Source organism: Ptychodera flava, chromosome 22 (genome assembly GCF_041260155.1).
Source record: "Ptychodera flava strain L36383 chromosome 22, AS_Pfla_20210202, whole genome shotgun sequence".
Lineage (NCBI taxonomy): Eukaryota > Metazoa > Hemichordata > Enteropneusta > Ptychoderidae > Ptychodera > Ptychodera flava.
In genome coordinates this window covers 14,632,896-14,655,391 of record NC_091949.1, presented here as the reverse complement: position 1 = coordinate 14,655,391, position 22,496 = coordinate 14,632,896, and the positions used below count along the sequence as shown (strand labels likewise).

General features: G+C 38.4%; 1 protein-coding gene across 5 annotated transcripts in view; it reads right to left on the bottom strand.

Annotated features, from left to right (window-relative positions):
- LOC139122754 (substance-P receptor-like) overlaps nt 1-22,496 on the bottom strand; it is a 93,725-nt gene that overhangs the window by 8,455 nt on the left and 62,774 nt on the right. Inside the window, exon 1 of one of the 5 annotated variants that reach the window (XM_070688447.1) lies at nt 10,830-11,175. The exons of the other annotated variants lie outside the window; for them this stretch is intronic. The gene's annotated coding sequence lies outside the window, so the exon portion shown is untranslated. Of the gene's footprint in view, nt 1-10,829; nt 11,176-22,496 lie in introns of those variants that run through there. 5 annotated transcript variants of the gene reach the window in all.

Below are 22,496 nucleotides of genomic sequence, written 5' to 3'. Positions count from 1 at the left end.
GAATGGTTGGATAATTTGGAGGATGTCTAGAATGATCTCGTCTCATTAAGATTATTTGGCGGTCAGTATTGAATTTCAACTGCATCACAAGTTTGCGAAATGAGTATTCCGTCGAACGGTCAATGAACGATATTTAGAAATCTGGAGACATGGCACATCGCATTTTTATTTTAATATTTTATATTTTACAAAAGATGTAAGAAGCAATGATTTTGTCGAAAATTCTGAAAAAAATATAGGAAGATTTGATCGCGAACACATTTTCACTTGGGGTCAACTAGCTCTGCGTACGATGCTGTGTGTTCTGCTACAGCTAATCGCCCCGCTCACCACAGCCCTGCAAAGACCCGTACGCGTACGTAGGGTCGGTGACTTCAAATCCATTTGGGACTTGACGTAAAAAGCCAAATTACTGCCGAAATTCAGCGTTCTTGGGCCCAAGTCGTATCCCAGCCTACCTCAGCTACTCGATCGCTTCCAAAAATGACAGTCTTTTATTCACTTCTCGTAAATAACCGTCGATGTCGGCAACTCTCTCGCTAGCCCTGCGTACGATGCTGTGTGTTAGCTGTAGCACATAGCATCGTACGCAGGGCTAGGGTCAACATGGGGTCGCAGCCATGTTGCCTCAAAACTTATTTCTGTCTGCACTCAAACTCAAAATGTCGGATATGAACCTGAAAAATCGATGCAATTTTGTCAAACTTCGGCGAAATTTCAGCATATAGACAAAATTTCATCTAGGTAAGGTAAATTTACTGAAATTTGATCGACAAATAATCCTGAGCTTGAACGTGACAGCTCGCCTTCTCCGGGAAGTCAAGTATCCAGCTGCTCATACACAGTTGCCCATATGGCCAGGTTTATGAGATTGTTTTCAAGCGACGGCGGCAGACCGTACGGGGCTCTGGATATGAACCTACCGCCGGTGTAGCTGTAATAACTGTTACGTTGTTTTTAGTGCCCACGGACGAAGTCCTGGGGGAGTTATAGGTTTGGTCATGTCAGTCCGTCCGTCAGTCCGTTCACGCAGACATCTCAGACATGCCCTGGTCAATTTCTTTCAAACTTTGCACAAGAATAGTACCCAACCCCATACAGATGCACGTCGATTTGTTTCACAATGCGATCGAATTTGGCCGTGTTAGAGGACTTTTTAGTTTACACCTCCATAGACTCCCATGTATAAGGCAGTTCTCCATAGACTTTCATGTATAAGGCCAAGAAAAATAAAAATTTAGTTTCTCATCGTATTCATATTGCCTAAAGGATGCAGTGACACAATTTTTTGTCCCCACGGATAAAGTCCAGGGGGCTTATAGATTGGGTCATATCCGTCCGTGAGTCCATCAGTGAGTCCATCGGTTCACGCAGATATCTCAGACATTTTGACAAAATATCATGTGACCTACCTTTGACCTCAAATATACATTATTGTCCATAACTCAGTAACCACAAGTGCTAAACCTTTCATATTTGGTATGATGGGACACCTTATGACGCCACATATTGTACCTCATTAATTATGCGCATATCTAATTTTGAGCGAGCCAATAGAGCTAGAGGTCTGATTTTTGGTATATAGGGATAAGTTAACAATATATTTGTTTGACAAAACGTCACGTGACCTCAATGACCTTTGACCTCAAATATACATATTTGTCCACAACTCAGTAACCACAAGTGCTACACCCTTCATATTTGGTATGATAGGACACCTTATGACACCATATATTGTACCTCATTAATTATGCGCATATCTTATTTTGAGCGAGCCAATAGAGCTAGAGGTCTGATTTTTGGTATATAGGAATAACTTAGCAGTACAATTATTATGACAAAATGTGACGTGACCTCAATGACCTTTGACCTCAAATATATATATTTGTCCACAACTCAGTAACCACAAGTGCTACAACCTTCATATTTGGTATGATAGGACACCTTACGACACCACATATTGTACCTCATTAATTATTTGCATATCTAATTCTGAGCGAGCAAATAGAGCTAGAGGTCTGATTTTTGGTATATAGGAATAACTTAGCAATACAATTATTTTGACAAAATGTCATGTGACCTCAATGACCTTTGACCTCAAATATACATATTTGTCCACAACTCAGTAACCACAAGTGCTACACCCTTCATATTTGGTATGATGGGACACCTTATGACACCACATATTGTACCTCATTAATTATTTGCATATCTAGTTCTGAGCAAGCCAACAGAGCTAGATGTCCGATTTTTGATATATAGGGATAACTATAGGGTAGAAATCTAAATATGCCCATCTAAATATTAGACATCTACCATCGAGAACAAAAGAAATTTGCTGTAATTTGAATATTTAAGGAGTTTAAGCAATTTCACTATAAATAAAGAACCCCTGCCTCAAACTCCACAAAAGTTGCCAGACATATTTTGCCGTTGTCATGCGATTGCTTCGTTTAATAACCAGTTAATCAAATGCCTAATTGACAGGAGGAAATTCAAGACCATATTTGAATAGTAGTATATATTGTCCTCAAAATTACTCTATCTCAGCCCAAGTACTCATTGCCTTCAGCAATACTGCCTTGTTATTATTATTATTATTATTATTATTATTATTATTATTATTATTATTATTATTATTATTAATGTTGTTTTTGTTGTTTTTGTTGTTGTTGTTGTTGTTGTTGTTGTCGTCTTCGTTTTTGTTGTTATACTAGATATAGATGAGTACCTTCCGCTATCTCAGATATGTCGAAATACATGTACAGGGCATTATCCTTGTGAACAGGACACACTGTGTACTATAACTTACACACCATTAGTAAATTCCGTTGTCAACGTACACATGAGCAGCTTGTGTTGAACTAGTTAAACTTTAAAAAAATTAATGTAACAAAGATGAGCTTTACAAACACAGCAAAAACAGTAGAAAACTCATCAAAAGTCTTGACCAGTAATTTAGCTAATGGAGCTCTAAATCTGATATTTGTGAAAGTTTAGTGTATCATATGTATTCAGCGCGTGTTTTACATGTTGTAATCAGTATGACGAAGATTCTTTCTTAGTACTTTACGCATAATGTTACAAAGAGATAGTTGTTCACGCCAATATGCATTGCGTCTCATATGCTTTTCTATGTGCCTTCACTATCCCTTGAAGCGATTCAGTGTTCTCTGTGGCTGAATTCAATTCATTTGTAAGTCAATCTGGAAATCCGAGCCCACGAAACTAAACGAAAAAGGTGAGCATTTCGGCTTACACTTTTCGCGGGAGGATATTCCGGTCGTTGAACACGCTCTGATCTCACCTTAATTCATTTTCGCACTATACATCAGAAGAACCATTACTTCCGACATGCGCCGATAGACTGCGAAACGAGGATTCGCCGCCAGCTGAAAGTGGTTTGGAGAAACTCGCATCTTCTAACCATGTTAGAGAGGAGAAGCTATATTGACGTAAATGTGCGTGCCAGTGCGTATTGCTTGTGAACAATCAAACCTCAAGATAAGGGAAAAGTTCGAAGGTGTAGACACCATCGCCCGGGGCAGTACCTATAGAAAAGTACCAGAAACCGCTGTTGATGGAAGGGAGCTTCTATGCACGACAAAAAATCTCAAGAGCAGGCACAGGTCAGTTTGGGTCACGTTCATTAGCTCCATGAGGTACTTTGGCACGATAGGTTACAATTTTGATGGAAACTCAAATGAAGTTAAGATCTGATTACGGACTTTGCCATTACTGAACGCTCGTCAACGTGGCGAAATCTTCGCCGTCGACACGGCTTCCCTTCGGGGGTTATCGCCCATCAGCGCGCCAGTGTTAGCATTCCCTCATCAAGGGATTGTCCCCTTGTAATTCGAAATCAGGAGGGGACTATTTTCCACACTCGGCTTGATTGTAATCTGATCAAATAATCGATGTTCCGTAACACTGAAGGAGTTGATATTCGTATTGTTTTTGTTTGGTTTTTTTCACTTAACCGGGATTGACGTCACCACTCCCATAAAACGGAACCCGAAAGACACACCATCAGAGACGAACACTTGCGTGAAATGTACTCCTGCTTCATCTTTGAGACGTTCTTCCTCCCTGAGCAAAGTTATCAGCATCCCCCTCATGGTAAATCATTTCATCAGCTCAGATTTATTTACAATTCCCTAGTCGCTGAAGATCACGAGGTGGTGTCCTCAACACCTCTTGTATGTTATCCAAGGGACAAACTTTGTAGTTTGAATATATTATAGCGTTTGAACTTTGAATTGGTTGGTGTTGATACGTCCCTTTCATATATCCCCCCGGACGATTTCTACCCTATGCAAGTCTATCGGCAAGCTACCAAAAGTAGTGAGAGGACAGATTCTGAAGCGTTGCGGGAAACTAAGCATGGTTGAAAATTATCACTATTTATGCTAAAGGGCAATATTGAACATTACTGCCCAAAAGTGAGAACAACCATCTATTCGTAGTTAACAGTGCTGTGAATTGTAATAAAATTTTAAGGCCGAATGACAGTCAAGAACCAAGCAAACTTTATAAATATCGGAACATTCGATCTCAGTTGAGTTCGACAATGATATCACATACGTTATGCTTTTCTATGGATAATCGAGTGTTCTGTCGAATTTGCGGTTGTTTCAGTACATGTATACTGGTCTGAATTGGCCATTCACAGGTGAAAACAAACCATACGGCCCCTATTCATTCAATCACAATTACAAGCACACACGTTTGACGCGACAGATTAAGTGGTTTGTTGCTGTGGGAAAGTGGTGGAAACGTTGAATACACATTGCATGTTCCGGACATCAGACCTAATGACGTAGGTACGAATTTAATGTGACACCGTGTACACACAGTAGTGTTCATGATTACGAGGCGGGGAATCGCATTTTACGATTCAATGGCGAACCTGCCGTCGCATATTCTAAGACGTAATGGGAGCCATTTTACAGTATCCAGAAATTACAGACGTTTTGTCATGGGTTTAATCTTACCCTGTCAGAATGTCGAGATACGTGCGTTGATAAGTAAGTATTATCATTTTGAAGGCCGGCTTAACTCCGGATTATGGCTAAAATGTCGAGAACAGATAATCTGAGAATGGTTACACACATTTTCAAGCCTACAATATCCGAGTTAAGATTTACCAGTTGCAGAACAGTTTTTGGTGCCCCAAAACATTACCGGAAATGACGTAATAAATAACTTGTTACAGGTAAATTGAAACTCGAGTTTGAGGATAGAATTTCCATCTGACGCAGGTATATGTTACAATGTTTGATTGAAGGAAAGTTTAGAGCAGACGAAAACTGTTGATACCGTAGATCAGAAGAAGCCGTAGAGTACTATCTTTGAAAGAAACGTACACTATGTCAGTTGGTCTGTAAAAACGACACCCCTTCGACTATGTATAGTGAAATTTGTAGAACTTGTCAAGTTTTATTACCTATTCATATTTAAATAACGATACTTTCTGGTCTTGTTTTGACCAAAGTCTATTAATTCTAGAATAATTGTTAATCGAACTCAAATTAAACTTACCTACCTACCTACCTACCTACCTACTAACTTACTTTGTTACTTACTTATTACTTACTTACTCACTATTGTATACGTTGGGAGGAAATAATTTATTTATTCGTCACTCATTTACATATTATTTACATATGAAAGGTATCCAAACACAAATTGCGTTTTGTGATTCATAACATTTGACATCTTCGGCAGCATCATTGCTAACTTCCTCTGAACCACAGAGTAACTGTCTATGATTACTCTTCCTCTGAACTAACCTCAACAGTGCGCAGAGACGAAGTGCGCTTTGCCTGAATTGTTTCTCTGCCATAGAAACCCTCCTCAATATTTCCAGTTCGTGCTCATTTCGGATTCACGTTGTTTTCCTGGGAGATTTGGTCACCTTTGCTCCCATCTTGTGTCCAAGGGATATGAAATTTGGCCTAATCGAGAAAAAAGGTTTCGCTTAGATGTCTGAGGACGATAAAAAAACACCTCTGTTCGACGATTTTCTTGCGTTATTGATTTTTCGGACTTGAGTGGTGGACCATTTACATGCAGTCTATATGTCCCTGGTCAGCACTTTTTCCATAATATTGAATAATTATTTTGACGCGGTTTAAAACATCCTTCTTCTTTTTTAATTTTAGGACAAAAAATAGTAAGGATACGTTTTCCTTTTTCAAAATGTGTCCATGCGGTAAAATACCTTGATTTATAATCGAGTTCTTGAAGCTAGCTGAGAACAGACAATGTGCGCAATACATCGGGGAAATGGTTTTTTGTGCATCCATTACAATTTATGGATGCGGCCGGTCGCTAAATCCGATAACACTCGAGTTTCACAAATTGCATTTTCGCCCTCGAGACAACATTACCGCGACAGAGAGTAGGTCCTCGTGATGTGAGTCAGGTACTCTTTTAATTATGACTCAAAAAAAAGACAAAACAAGAGATCTAAGAGTGTCTTGTGAGGCATTACGTGAAATGGAACTTCGTTTTTAGCGACATAATAATATCGCTTTTTGATGCAATTTGCGAGAAACTTCGGAACTGTCTTTTTTGTCCACCACCATAAAAAGCAGGGAAAAATAAAAAAGGCATCATGGACGGCACTTCCTGTCATTACAGATAAATTGGAAAGGGTTGCCCAAGAAGCCAACCATATTCCGCGATCGCGAACGAAAAAAATTATTTCTCGTATCAAGTAATACAGTCAACTTGTACACTTTTCATATATTCCATTTGTCCGTTTCAATCCCATCAAGTATACACTGCATTGCATCATGGTATGAAATGGTATAACCGTCATTACATGGAAAAGTCAGTTGAAGTTAGTGTTTGCTGTGATTGGAAAAGCAATATCTGGATTTCAATATCGTTATTTTCCTGTTAGGCTGAGAGTGAACGTTTGATGATGTTGGGAAAGTAGTAGTCTGATAGGTCCTACGGTTTTAGCTTTCTGGGAGCGTGCAGGTGAATAAGTGTGCAGAGATGATGTCTGACAAATACTTCGAGCTTATTATCACTGTATTAACCAATGCCTTCTTCTGATTTCCCCCTTATATTTGAATTCAGGAAGCGTTTTAAGTATTCACCACCCTGTAAATTGTGACATCATTGGAAGAATGCCGTTATGATAAGAACGGATACGACATGTAGTTAAATTTTGAATGTATACTGGTTTTATATCCTGCCTTAACGACATAATCAATGTTTTCACAGATTCAGTAAAAGCATGGTGCATTAACTCCATTCGCCTGGAGAATACATTCTGAGGGCGCGTCATTTACAACTCCCTGTTGGTGTTCCCGCTTTCGTGTCCCTCTCTGCATGCGGTTTTATGACAATCTCGGTCGTTTTAATTTGTGCTGTCTTTATCAAGAAGCAACACCGCTCACCATGAAATCCAGAGACCATCGCTCACGACAGGCAGATTAGGGTATTGATGTAAATATTCGCTCAATGGGACACAACACAGTGCATGACCTCTCACAGACAATATATCAGAATAAACTGTGAGATGTGTTATTTCGGTTGACTCGTGAACGACCTTCTATCAATCTCCCGCGCAAACTTAGCGCAGACGACATACTTTTCGCGGGCTGACACTTTCAACACATCTATTGTAATCACAATTCACATGTGTCTAAGCTCAAAGCACACAAGCTGAACAGTGTGACATGGTCGCCAGAAAACGATCTGTGACATTTGAAGGTCCACTAGCTTAATTTTTCATGGACAGCAATTTATTTTCTTTCCACTGTTCTCAATGTCCGAAAAATTAATCATTTCAATCAGATATACACCAAATTAGAACCACAGCACAAACTGGTATAGTTCAGTATCTCAAACATTTTAGTGTTCTTCGGAGTATTTTTACGTAATATTTTGATTCTAGCCAGTAATTTTCATCTTCAATTTATGTCATTTGAAATGTATGGAATTCAAATACATCGAAAAGTCAAATAGAGGCATTGACGACTGTGTCTGTCCATAATGATGACTTCAGATTTGTCTTAGTAACGCAACAGTGGCTTCTGAACACCCCACCCTCCAACTCAATGGACAGGTTTTGTTTTTATGCGCCTGCTGTGTTTTCTGCTGTGGGTAGTGGTTTGGAGCGTTTACGATGTAAATTAAACGGTTACCTTCAAAACACTCGTACGAAAGACCATTTTCATTTACTATACAATAGCAATTTTCGAAAATCTTGTTCATAGGCTAATATCTAAGCAAATACTTGAATGTAAATTGTTGAAATGTGACGTCATTTGCAATCAGTCCTGTTACAAAATATCGTCATCGCAGCAGAATTATTGGTAAACCACCGCAACCATGTGCAAAAAGGAAAAGCTGACAACAAGTAACGTTCATTCAAATGTAACTACATCACTGCCAGGCATACTGTGCAAAGTTAGAATGTTGCATTCACAAATCAAGTTACGGCGTATGACCAAATTGAAAGCCAAGATTGAACAGCCAAAATGCAATTTGCCATTAGTAACAGGTAACATCAATATTGACCTACACTAGGATGATCACTATCGAATGTGTACAAAACTGTGTAAGCATGGAAGTGAACTCTATATAGATAATAAATAGATACATAGATACATACACAACACATATGTGTGTATATATATATACAATATTATATATATATATATATATATATATATATATATATATATATATATATATATATATATATATATATATTACATACACAATCAAGCTTACGGATGTCTTCACAGGAAACTAAAGAAGTGCTCGATGCAAAATCGAAGCTTTAGAAACAAAATAAATGAGGTACATGTTAATGAGAATGAAATGTGAATGAAAAATTCCTACCTACCTACTCACGTTGCAAATTTCGATCGCAAATAATGTATCGTCGTTACTTAGAGTTTAAAAACTAAATTTTTATCAGGGATGTTAAAGGTAGGGGGTCGTCCCGTATACGATGAGTCTGTTGCTATATGCATAACATATTCCAACAGCCCATGTGCATATATCAACAACTGGTACAAAAACTGGTGACCAAGGCGGAAGAGCTTCACATAAACGAAGTAACATAACGGGTGTTGATTTGGCAAAATCTTGCAGTGATTGAAAAGCTACAAAAGTAGCGAAATATGAACATACATCAAACGCTGAATCTACTATACACTTGTTCCACATTCATCGCCAATTTTGAAGAGGCAATGTTTATCGACAAGAAAGTCGCGCAGCCGCAGACGGGATGACCCCTCCCTTTAAACGTCCTATTATCATTGAGAAAGTAACGACATATGACTGTATATAATTCGGTTTCAAAATTTCTTTTCCTAAATTATGAGTATTATGGGTGTTACATGCCCATCATTTATACGTATCCTGGCTTTTCAAAATTATTTGTTCGATGGGGGTTACTGTTCAGTAATGAACGATAGACTATTTGTTCTGAAGGGACTGTTTCTTGTCGCTTAACCGTATTGTTGCCAATTGTATCCCAAGATTGAAGAGCTATGTGCGAAAAGAGTCGACATAAAGGAAACACTTCCAAGACAGGGTTTAAATGTCAGAACAGGTCTTCAACAATCACAAGCCAGATGGTGTCGCTGATGGTAAACCATCAGCTCAGATCGCTGCTAAAATACGTTACAGGTTTGCTCCCTATAAAGTTCTCTTTTAAATAAATAGTTGCATCGAGTTTGATGGATGGTCTTCTCTTCATTGAGCTGACGTGAAGCGCGTTGCGATTTGACTTCGACGTCGCTTTAGAAAGCCGAACGGTCCAGACACGTCAGATATTGCCTGTCGGCAAAATTCTCCGCCGGCGAAGAGCGTCGGCAATGTCACGTCCAACAATTATCCCACACTCTGCCTAATATGGATATTGAAAGACCATGGATTTGACGCATGGCTTAAACAAATCCCACAGTGTTGTCTAAGTCCATTATTAAAGAGGTTGACAAATTGCCCGAGGATACGCCCCGATGTACGACAGCGGAAGGTTCGTAAATTGAAAGTGTCGGTGCAGCCCTACAAACGAAGATTACTTCGGCAAATAATAATTTTAGGAAGTGTACAAATATAGCTGAGTTGAGCTCCAGTCAGATTTTGACAGTCGGAAATTAGTTCGTGACTGGTATGAATGCTGAGACGATGGCTGGCAAACACGTCATCGGATTAACAATGACAGAGCTTGTCTGCTCTCAGAGTTTACAAATATTTACAGAAATGCAACATGCCTGTGTTTGAAAAGACGAGTAATTGAAGTCCTAGCTGATTAGGACGGCGATAGTGCAACAGCCGGTAAGTCCAAATGCTTTCTAGATCGGTCAAAGACATCCACTCGAACTTAGCCTCAACATTTTTCTGCATTGATATTTTTCATGTGTCTTTACAAATCATAACAAAGCAAACACTAAGGGCCACGGTCGACTGGACTGCATTTATTCGCGTACAATTAATTTATCGTTCGGCAGCGCTCATCGTTTTGTTCGTTTTTATAAGCAGAATTCAAATTAATCGCCAGAGTACAATCCCCATGTAATCAAGCTATGCAATTTACGCGCGTCCCTCGAAGAGTCGTCAATTTTTCATCAAATCGACATGTTTCGCTGACAGAACATATGTCGACAGTTACAGTACAATTTGCGGAGTGATTAGGGTTGTCGAGTTTCGGAATATGGATGAATTCTTCCATCTCAGGATGTTTTGATACGGCCACGGAGCCGCATACCTTCGAGAAAACTGAAGTAAAAAAAGATTGATGGTGCTCAACGTTTGCATACAAAAGTATAGGAAATATGGATGCACTGACTTACAGATCACTGCTGGAGTTGCATCACTCTCTGCGGGGTGTACTCGTCCCGGAGATGTGCGTAACAGAACGGCGCCGGACAGTACTTGTGGATTCACCTCGTTCCGCGGATTTTTTTCAGAACAAAAGAAGAGCTTGCCGGCTCGATCAATGCATCACTGGTCAAATTACATCACCATGGTAGCCGGTTGGAGAGTCAAGATGTAATATATTTTTGTTGCCTCCAAAACAGTTACGTTGAGATACCTTGCATGATGAGCTCAGGACATGACGGAACTATCAAATGAGACCTTCTCGATCAAACGCTTCGTTAATATTCACACATTCTCCGGTAAGTCACCGTTGGGGATAGTGTGGTATACTAGCGTAAGTGACAACGCTGGTGGATTACTTGTGACGTCACGATAGGCGTGAAATGGTTGGTTTTTTTACAAGTCACCTAGGGAGCCCTTTTTGGTAACCGTGGGAGATAGAGACTGGACCCCTTTTCACATTTTCTGTAAATACGGCGTGAAATCGATTTGAATTTTGATACAGAGAATGCGCTCGTGCAGCGATGGAAGTTCGTGTACTCTGATTGAATTTTAGATCAACATACGTAAGGTCATTTTTCGGATGTCCTCCCGGGGGATCCTCGTTCAAAATTTGTTGCTATAGGAATCAAAAGACTAAAACACTACCGCTATATCCTATTGATACATGAAACGGTGCGATTTCTTTTCCCATCATTCTTATCTCGGAGCTTTTCTGTCTCGAATTGAAATAAAAAGTATACCGATACTCCGATAAATTCACGAGGCAAAGGTGCTTTTGAGTGAACTCCCTGAGCGAAAGGAGGATGAAAAATTAGCACTTTTGTACGGTTGTTCAGCTTGTCAAATTATTGAAAGAACATCAAAATATGTCAACCGACTTCGGGGTTGCATTGTTCTATTAAAAACCACCAATGACTCAAATATTCTATCATGTATTGTATATATTGAAAATCGGATAAATTCCACACAAGGTTTTGACATGTGATGAATAGAAAGCGTGTCGACTAAACACTGTAAGTCAAAGAGTCGCGTTGGCAGATCAAGTCATAGCTACGGCCACTGTATAATCTTCATTCAACATATTGTGTTGTTAAGGATTATGTCTTCTCTTGATTTTGATAATTTAACCGAGAATCGGTTGATTTCACTTCAATCCCCTGATCGCACTTTATTTCACTTTGAATTATTTCGTTTCGCTTGACAGTCACTCTGTTCTGGTTCGTTTCGTTTAATTTTTCACCCATAGGGTCGCTGCTTGTACAACACCGATCGGATTACCCACAATGCTATCACTAGAGTTTTGAAGAGGTCTTCACATATTCAACTTCAGGCAATAAAGCGAATATCATGTGATCTCAAGTCTTTTACATGTCAGACTTCGATTCAAAATGGTTAGCCGCAATCAATTAAAACAAACAAACAAGCAAACAACAACAACAACAACAACAACAACATGTATTTAATTTACGGTAAGCTGCCAAATGCCCGTTGGAAACAAGCCTGCGTAAGATTACACTGTCGCTTATCATAAATACCATAAAAAAAACTGTAGAAATTTTATGATACTTTTATCTCTTTCTCACTAACGTTAAATAAAAGTTATATTTAAAAGTGAGGCCAAAACATACCTAAGCTAAACATATGTATATTGGGATTTCATCTGAACAATTTGATTTTGAAATGTTATTATACTATCGAAAGTTTTTAGATGTGAATCACGTGATCACTCACGAGGTTTGAGCATACTTGCTGACCTTTCCGTTCTCCAGCAAATACGGCCGACATGTATCAGCCTGATGAGTGCTTTAGATTTGAAAAGGGGGACAGTGGCGAGTAAAGTTCTCCATTTATACCAAACAACTTAGAAGATTAAGCGATTTCAGCGCGTCTTACATTGTCATCACTTGATGGCTTGTATGAATATAGTGCAGCAATTTTCTTTTCTGTTTTGATATTTGACATTAATCGTCGACAGTCCATTAAAACATCACAAACGGCCGTTTTTAATCATCCTTTAATGTATTTAAAGACTTATTTTGCAGTAGGGTTACAGAGAGAGAGTTGCACCAAACGCATTATATGGCCTCGGTATTTTTCATAAAGCCGAGAAACAGTCTTTAAGTTTTTTTCGTAACAATTTGGTTGCTTTGAGCTGTTATGGTTCAGTTTTGTCCGTATGCATTCGCTTTCAAGTCGATCGGTCATGAAAAACAGTCAAACGGGTATGATCAGTTATGTAATTCGCGTTATAGAATCGATAAAATGAACCAGTAAAATAAGCGTAATCAATTTGAAAATTGTTGTTTCCTGTATGAGTAAGCCAAATGTTCCATTTTCGATGGTAAGGGGAATCGCTTGTTTATGTTTAAACACAGAAAGATGCATGCAACGAAGACATAGACGAAATGAAGTTGTTGAAACGTTGAAAAACTGGAGAGTGCTCAAGTAAGGTGTATGTGATTAACTATCGTTTTGTGTGCATATTTGAGAACGTGACAGCGACCGTACACGTAAGTCTACACCTGAATGGCAATTTGACTTGTAATATCCACTCACTGATGTGTTTGTAATGTGTCCCGGCGAAAGTCAACAGTCTGATATGTATGGTTTGGCCGAGCCAGTACGCTAGTTTCATTTCAGTGTGACCTTGTGCGATGTGAAATGAATTACAGTGCCGTGCCTTCCGTACCTGTCTCGGAATGCAACTTTCGCTAAGGCCATTTAAAGAATTTTTTTTGTTTGCCGTCCTTGAATTTTTGAAAAGCCTACCAGCCAGCCAGGCAAAAAAAACAAACACAGGCAAAAAAACAAGTGTATTGACATAAGCTCAGTTTTTATTTGCTTTTTTTGGAAAAATAATATTTTTTTGTAATAGTGTTAACGTTGTGTTTGTTTTCTTAATTTTCTCTGAAACCTACTAGCACACGGACGGCAAACAAAGAATTGTATTTAAAGCGCCTAAGTCTGTCAAGTTCTAAGCGCTCATTTATCTCAGAGAGTTTCAGGCAAATGAGCGACATGTGATGCGTTCAAAATGAAGATGGTTTATGGGTTGTATCGCTCACTGTTGTCATGGTGTTGTGTCCAAGATATTATTCTGTTGGTTTGTACACTTTATGTTCACGAACGAAACACAACACAACGAAATTAACCAAACTTCCTTCCGCAGACAATAAAATTACTAAAACAGTTAATGTGAGCAACGCATCTAAAGTTTGGTTTCCGATATTAACGCTCACGCATGCGCACTGTAAAACTTCTGAGGCAGTCACGTGATGACGTTATCTGAATGTTAGAAATCCATCAATTTTCTAGCAACTTAAGGTAACAATCATCTACATTGTATCACATCAACGCGTTTAATTGCTTTCAAGAAGCACTTCGTCGATTGTACTTGATTGAATATGAAGAATAAAGGAAAACTATGCTCTAATTAATTTGAATAACGAATACGTTAGGGGTACATACAAACTGCGGACATTAAGCCGACAAACGACAGTGTAACAAGTTTTTGAACAATACATTATAGATATATATATCTGCGCGGTATTCAAGAGATATTCAAGGGACATTTTAATGTGCTGTCTGTCCGTTTTTGTTTTAACTATTATTTTGGTGATTTTCAAATATTGTCGGCGGATAACATTTGTTATTTAAAAAGGCATATTTTTACCTCAATAAAATGACATTTTGTTTAATATGAATAGCTTTTACTTCATTATGTTTTAAGGGTTTCACATGTTTAAATTTCAAAGCTCTCTGACAGATAATTGTGAAATAGTTTCATCGTGCCTGCAACAGTGCGTTTCCCGGAAAGGGGTGGAAAACAGAACGACACAGTGGCATCATGGGTATCTGCTATTATGCAAGCAAATCCAGTCGTATAACGCATCGATGGCGTTTAACGATGTCTCAGTCTTTTCAAAAAGGGAGGGAAAATAATCAGATCTAATATGTCTGCTTCGACGTCAAGCGTAGTAATACTTAGTCGCATGATTGCAAGTATGAGAAGTCGGCGACCGACACATTGTTTCTTGGAAGCTGATAACGTTATCAGCTTCTATCAGATAACGTCTCAGAAACACCGACCAGGTCAGTTTCGGCTGTCTCCAAGAGGATGCCTGCTGTTATAATTTCCATTGTTGTCTTGCAGATTTATCAGTGACACACAAATACAAATGTCTTCGTTTCCAATTCTGTTCGTCCGACGGCATTAATGCAAAACACGAGCCACGATCTGATAACGAAGACATACTTGTTTGGCAGGTGTTTCATTACAATCCTCAGAATCAATCATAGATTTCAACTATAATGATGCAGGATATGATTTGTTGTGCGTGTATTCTGACTTTCCTGCGGGTTCGCAGTTGTGGCGTAGTTGTGTCATCGTTACGTTATAAGTGTCCTCATTTATTCAAACTGACAGCGGAGTTGACGGTATGATTAATCGATGGTACGATACAGCTTCTATATGTTTCTAGAGGTATAGCACATGTGCTAAACTCCTAAACCAGTACAGACGTGCAAAACAGTAATATCAAAGAGATTGACTTGTGTTCCAATAAACTGATCATCAAACATCCTGCTAATTCAAGCGTTGTTAGATTGCTGTCTATATAGTTATGATTTGGTGAGCTATTCACTGAGCACTAGATATGCAGCAATCGCTCTAACATTGCTTGCTGGCCGGTAAACGGTTCTTCGATTGTTTTTTAACAATCCTTTGAGGTACGTAGTTCCGACCGGCCTATTAGCACGTACTTCAGGAAAGGACCGAATTAATACCACCATTTCCCCCTATTAGCCCTATTTGTTCCATCATGACTTCTAAGCGGGATTGATATAAACTTTATCCTCAAAACTTCAAGATGTTGCCAGAGGCAGTGCAATATGTTGGATTTCTAGAAACAAATACGTAAGTGACAACAAGAATGTGAAATACATCGACCGTGTTTCTTTAAACTAATTTAATGCAGCCGCCTATAATTCTTAGACGAAGAGTTGACTTGAGCACTGCAGTGTTGATGATGCCTGACAAAGCGTTCAGCGGCTTATATCAAATGACTTGGAAAAAATATCGCAATTTAGAAATTGCTCAGGCTTTATATTACTTGCTGACAGGTAAATGGTTCTACAATTAACTTCGCCCTGTTCCAAGACCCAAACGACACGAGTTTAATTTCCTCTAAATGCAAGAGTCTCGACATAACGTTATTGCCACATCGCTTGGAACACTTCAATTACGATTGGGTTCTTTGGTTTGGCTGTTGATTAGTTCTAATAGGTAAAACTGTTCACTGGGCCGCCAGAAATACCAATTACAGTGACGGGGATGATACTTCGCTGAAAGACAGCTCAACTTCAGGTATTAAGTAAATCATAATTGGTCCTATGAAACTGAAAAAAAAAAGTAGTGCTGATTGCATCTCAAGTATTGGCGTTTTACTTTAAAGGACAACGACACCATCAGAAATGTAAACCTAAATCCAAGCAAAGCTGGTGTATTCCCAGAGAACTCAAATATCCCTTGCCGCTGAATAAACATGCTTTGCAAATTACAAATATATTTATACTCCACATTTAAAAAGATCAGACACCTTAATTGCAATAACTGTACATGCGTTAAAAATAACAGATGGCAACCCCCTGAAGAATGAAGAAGCGAGATAATGGAGTCTTCTTCATCACGTTACGTAACACAGCAGCCGATAAGAAAATACTTTAAAAGTGGAAAAGATTACATTGAAAGGCTATTAGAGTTACCGGGAGTATATAAATAATGAGTAAATTAAACATTAGGAAGTAGAAAGGTTTTATTGTCAGATTGCTTTTAATGCTTTTACTGGGAAGACGGTTTCGATCTAACTGTGTAATATATATTTATATATTCAAGGACCACAGGTATTTGAAAGAGAGTTGAATAATTTCAGCTGGCGATTGCCTCAGGCTGGAGTCACGGATTTTATTAAGTAACCACTGCTGGCAAAGGTCTGTTATCTCCTCCTTCGATTGACGGTTTAGTCACCGTGTCTCGATGTGGCCTAAGCTATCAGTTTATCCGATTTATACGTGAAACAGAATGAAAATTGGCAACTCTACCAAACTGACATTTCGTCTTAACACGACAATTCTTAAAACTATCTGTAACTGACACAGGAAACCTGTAAATATTTGTACAATACGTGACGGGTTTCTTGCTAGAACGAAACGTCAACTGATCCGGTGATTCATGAAATGACGCCTGTATAAAGTGTACGTCTTCCGTTCATAATATCAATACACCTCGGGGCTTCTAACTTCAGTCTGGCTAACTTTCTGCCGAATCTCTCTGCGTCATAGTTGGTACGCAAGCTTTGGCACAGCGGGTAAGGGATATCGTCACCATGGTAGTGTCGCTATCACCTGAAACCGCAATGAACCTTGGCGTGTTGCTTTGATCTGATTCCATACCGCTCAATCGCTTTGCACTATTCCGCTTCCTCGAGAATTGGTAAACGACCGTGGCTTTTCTACCTTCTCATTGAATAGCGTTATCTTGTCGTATTTATGTCGTTGTTTTCGATTCATGTTGGTAGTGCGTGTGTGATTGTGTCCCAGTAACACAGAAAAAAACGGCATGCCGGGTATGAGAAAAGAAGTGTAGTCAGTTAAAATGGGTCATCTAGACAGTGAGTCTCACATTCAATTTCATTCTTAAGAGTTAAGATGAATGAGAATAAGAATGTCTTATCCTGTGCTACGATAAGTATCTTAGATACACACTTGAAAATGTCAAAGACACCATCTGCTACAGTCCGAGACTTTAACATCGTGAGGAAGTTGAACTTTCGTGACCGAAGTGCCATAACCCACTCGTCAGCCTTGCCAACAATATGCACGACAATTGCCTTGTGTCAGTGGAAACTTAATGCAAAATAAACAACGCTACGCTACACTAAGTTTTGACTGTAGTCAGTTCGCTGTACTTTTTGTAATTAAGGAATATGTGGCGCCTAAAGAAAAATCAAAATCGTTAAATCAGAGTCTGTCTCGTTCAAATCGCTCAATCAGAATTTGTCTTGTAAAACCTTATGTTAACTATACAAAATCAAAAAAAAACTACGATGACTGAAAACAACATTGAATTTGAAATGCACGTGTTTTGCAAGTACATTTCAATTCTCAAATTCAGAAAAAAACGATGGCCCTATACAAAATCATGCATACTTTCATATTGTAGATGTTACTAAAAGTCAACTTTGGAGTCAAATTTGATTTTTCTTTCTTTTCTGTACCTCCTATCGAAATTCTGTATCCGGTATTTTAAATTATGACCTTTTGTCGTTTGATTTACCTTTTTATTGTTATGATTATAATAATGCTAAGTTTGCCACGATACAACTTGGGGATTTAGCATATTGGATAATTTCGATTGAAGCGTTTAATGAGACTGCAGAGCTTTGCTTCTGCGTCAAAACGGACGCTGGCGGCTGCTATAACGTATTATTTGCCAATTATTCATTTACTACCGATAACTCTGATAGCTTTATCTGACCTTTCACACTTTTTAAATGTTCTCTTATCAGCTACTGTGTTACGCAACATGACGAGGGAGACTCTAATAGTCCAATATGTATTCAAGGACCATTAGAAGAGTTGAAATTTCTGGTGGTGTTTGCCGTCAGTCATGCGTTAAATTTATATTAGAAACGCTTTCGTCACAATTGCTTGCGGTATCCAGATACTTATTTTGTCCGATTTGTACGCGAAACAGTCTGAGATTTTGAAAGGTTAACTTGAAAAAAACTGAGACATTTAGCGTGCTATTCTGTAAACTAATTGTTGTTACTTAGGAAACCTATGGATTTCTTGCCGGAAAACAAAACCGTCAACTTATCGGATAGCTCATAAAATGATAGCCCGAAATAATGTACGTCTTCCGTTCATAATACCAAAACACCTCGGGGCTTCGTACTTTAGTCTGGTTAATTTTCCGATAATTCTCTTTGAATGGCGAGCATTTGGTTCGCCAAACTTCGGCACAGCGGGGAAGGGAGATCGTCACAGTGGCTAAGTCCTAATCACCTGAAACCGCAGTGAACCCTGTTGATGTGATCTGATTTCATAACGCAAAATTGTTTTCCGTTCATTGGAGCTCGGGAACACTTAGTGAAAGTCTGCAACGGCTATCTTATAGATAATGACCCTGACAATTTGTATACTGCTGCCGCTGTTTTTCATTCGTCTTGGCAATGCATTTGCGGCTGTATCTCAATAAAACAGAAAATTAGAGAGGCGTGAAAAAAAGGATCATAAACAAAGTCATTTTGATGAAAGTAGATCATCTTGACAGCAAACCTTACGTCCTATTTCCTAAGCGAGAGTTATGATATATATTTTGTCGTAAGCTACAATAAGTCTGCAAACGTTCTGTAAAAGGTCAATGCAATCCTCTAGACTAGGTTCCGAGATTCCAACGGAGTGATGAAGTCGAGCAGTAGTGAACGAAGTGTCATTAACCATTTTCGTCAACCCTGGCAACAATTCCTTACACAATCGTGAGAAATGAAAAAAAATACATGGTATTGTAAAAAATAAAAAAATATGTAAAAACTGATAACAATTCACGACAACCCTTTAATATGAATGATATGCATGTTTCTCGATAGTGTATCTCAATATGTAGAATTTCAAAGTAGATGATATATAGCATATACTTTCACATTTAAATACTGGTGTTACTGTAAAAGTAACTTTGTCGTCAAATTTAGTGTTTCTTTCTCTTCCTGTACTTTCAATAGAAGTGTGTATCCGATTCGATAGTCTAGACGAAATGATAACTTGAAACTGTTTGGTTAGTTTATGTAGTATCATTATAGCATTAATACCCTATTCTACCTTAGCTATGGTATAAGTGATGAATCATTTGTGCAATTTCGATTCAACGAGACTTTCAATATTTGTTGCTCTATCGCCAGCACCACGGGAGGTGGGGGCTGACAGCTGCTTTTATGTCATCAATGGTATTCTGGCGTTTAAAAGTTCCAGCTGGTCCACGGATCTCAATTAAACGTAATCGCATGAGTGTAAGAGATAAAACCCACTAACCCGAGACTTATGGGATTTTCTGAACATTAGCTGAAATTGATATTAATCAGGTAGTTTGTCACAGAGAAGGTACAGTGAGGTAACAGCTTTCATTATTGTATTTCCGATAGTCAGTTACAAATACTCGTTACTAGTGTGATTTGATACGGTACACCCCCCCAAAAAAAAAAAAAAAAAAAAAAAATTACACACCAGCCGGTTTCCGGAGCTCTTCGTTAATTTTTGACTGCATAGGATACAGTCGAGGAGCACATGCTTTATAATACTTTATTATCCGACAACTTACGTTATTTGTTCCAGAAATCACTATGTGACTTTGGTCTTGATTTGCAAATGCCCCTTAAATCCGCCAGGGAGCTTAGTGAACCAAAATATATGCAAAACACACAATATCCATTACAGCGAATAAACCACGAGTGACTGAAATCCTCCGTCGTGGACAACACGGCGCCATGTAACAAGATCAACTTCAAGCGCCTAAACAAAAAGTTATAGATAGTGTCCTCGTAACCACCATCGTCAAAATGGTCATATTTATCGCGCTATGGGTTATAATACGACATAAAAATGAGTGTATTAAATTTTCCCGGTGATCTTTATTCCGAATGATTGCAATCTTAGCAAGTCAAACCAAGCTTGATATTTTTAAAACCAATTAAAAGGATATTGGTTTTTCTCCCTCCGAATAAGTGACAGGCTAAATAAATACGAATTGCGTCATCATTTGATGAATATCAAATAACATACTTCAAAATTATGATAAAGTTGCAGTCCTCATTGACCTTTTACTTGGTCCTAGTCTTTTATCTTCCTTTGAAAGTTGCTCCACTTATCTTGTTTAGCGATTATGAAGTCAGACAATATGGTTCCATTCAGCACAAAACAACAATGTGGTACTGAATGCAAACTGCTTGTGAACCTCTCATACCTTTTGCTAGATTGACCCGCTTTGGCGTTATTAGACTAACATTCGGCGGGGATAGATAGATGTGCAACATGATATAACAGAAAATAAGGAGCGTTTCAACGCCCACTGATTCCAATTTGCGGGCAGAATTCAAGAGCTTATTTCGAGCGATTAGGTGTCGAAAGCTAACTTCGTTTAGAACGGCACTCTCTATACATTCTTGTATCTCCTTTTAAACCTGGCGCAATTACTGAAAAACTCAGTGTTTTACATAGTCGGCGTCAAAACTCAATCTGGAGCAAGCGTTAAACACACTTCAGACCAAAATAATTTTAATTATTACGTTTTAATATAGATCACTGAGTGTGCAAGGGTTTCATAATTGAAAAGGAGATTAATCACTGGGAAATCGCCGTGCTTTAAAATAATCGTAAATTTTAAAACAGATTGTACTTACAATAAAATGACTGCATCTATGCATTTCGACATGAATACGGAAGCGTTTATGAATAAATATCTTTACTGTATTCATAAAAATATGTCTGCTACCTTCTTCACTGAGTGTGTTATGTTCAAGAAATCGTGAGTTCTAATCTACTTTACATGTATGCAAGATGACAAAGTATTCATGTATACTTTCATGTGTTCTTTATGAATAAGGCTTAAAGGTATTCGGTCACCTATTTTCAATGGTCAATCACAGATTTTACGCGGGTGGCCGCTTTTTAAAAAGGGCGCCCCCACACAACTAGCCATGGCGTACTTAGTAGCGTCGTCTGTACGAACTTTGACGCATAAAAATACGGAGGACCGACAGCTACAGGTGTTACGGGGTAGTACGCTTAGCCCCGCCCTTTACCATATATGGAATATGCAAATTTACGGTGACCGTGTACCTTTAATATAGTATGATTGAGTACTTCGTACATGTACTTTTACGAAGGATGCAAAACTTGAGGTATGACTGTATGCGCGTAACCACGGGTTTAACACAAACAAACAGAAACAATATTTGGTAACGGTTCCGATAACATTTTACGAGTATATGGATATTTCTAGACCTTTCATTGTCTTCAAAGTTAAAACAAAATCTTTTCAGAAAACAAGCGAATATGGCTGTTATTAGAACGATTCGAGTACGGTCAATGAACGCCTAATGTATATGCATATTTATCAAAAGATAGTGGACGAACTCACAAAAAAAATTCCAGTTATTGACATTTTTGCTGATTAAAATGGCTATATAGTGTTTCAAATCACAGGAACGATGCCTGTAAAATAAATTTTGGAATGTATTAAACAGTGGTTTCAGATTTCTCAACAGTTGCGTTGGTACAGAATAAAAGGAGGTTTTCTTAAACCGAAAGGGTTTAAAAGCTAATAAGAGAATTCATCGAATGTCGAGGGTGACTTCAATTGATATGTTGCCTAAAATAAAAAAATAATGCAACTTTAAGAAAGTGGACTATATTATTGTTTAGCGCAGTCAAATGTCTGAAATGACATCAAGATTTTAGATTGATATTGGACGTCTCAGATTTCAAATGCTACCTGATGGAATGAATTTCTGAATTTTAGTTTTCAACAGCTGTTTCATTGCGTCCTTTCTAGTAATCTTACAGGGCTCGCATATCAATGATCT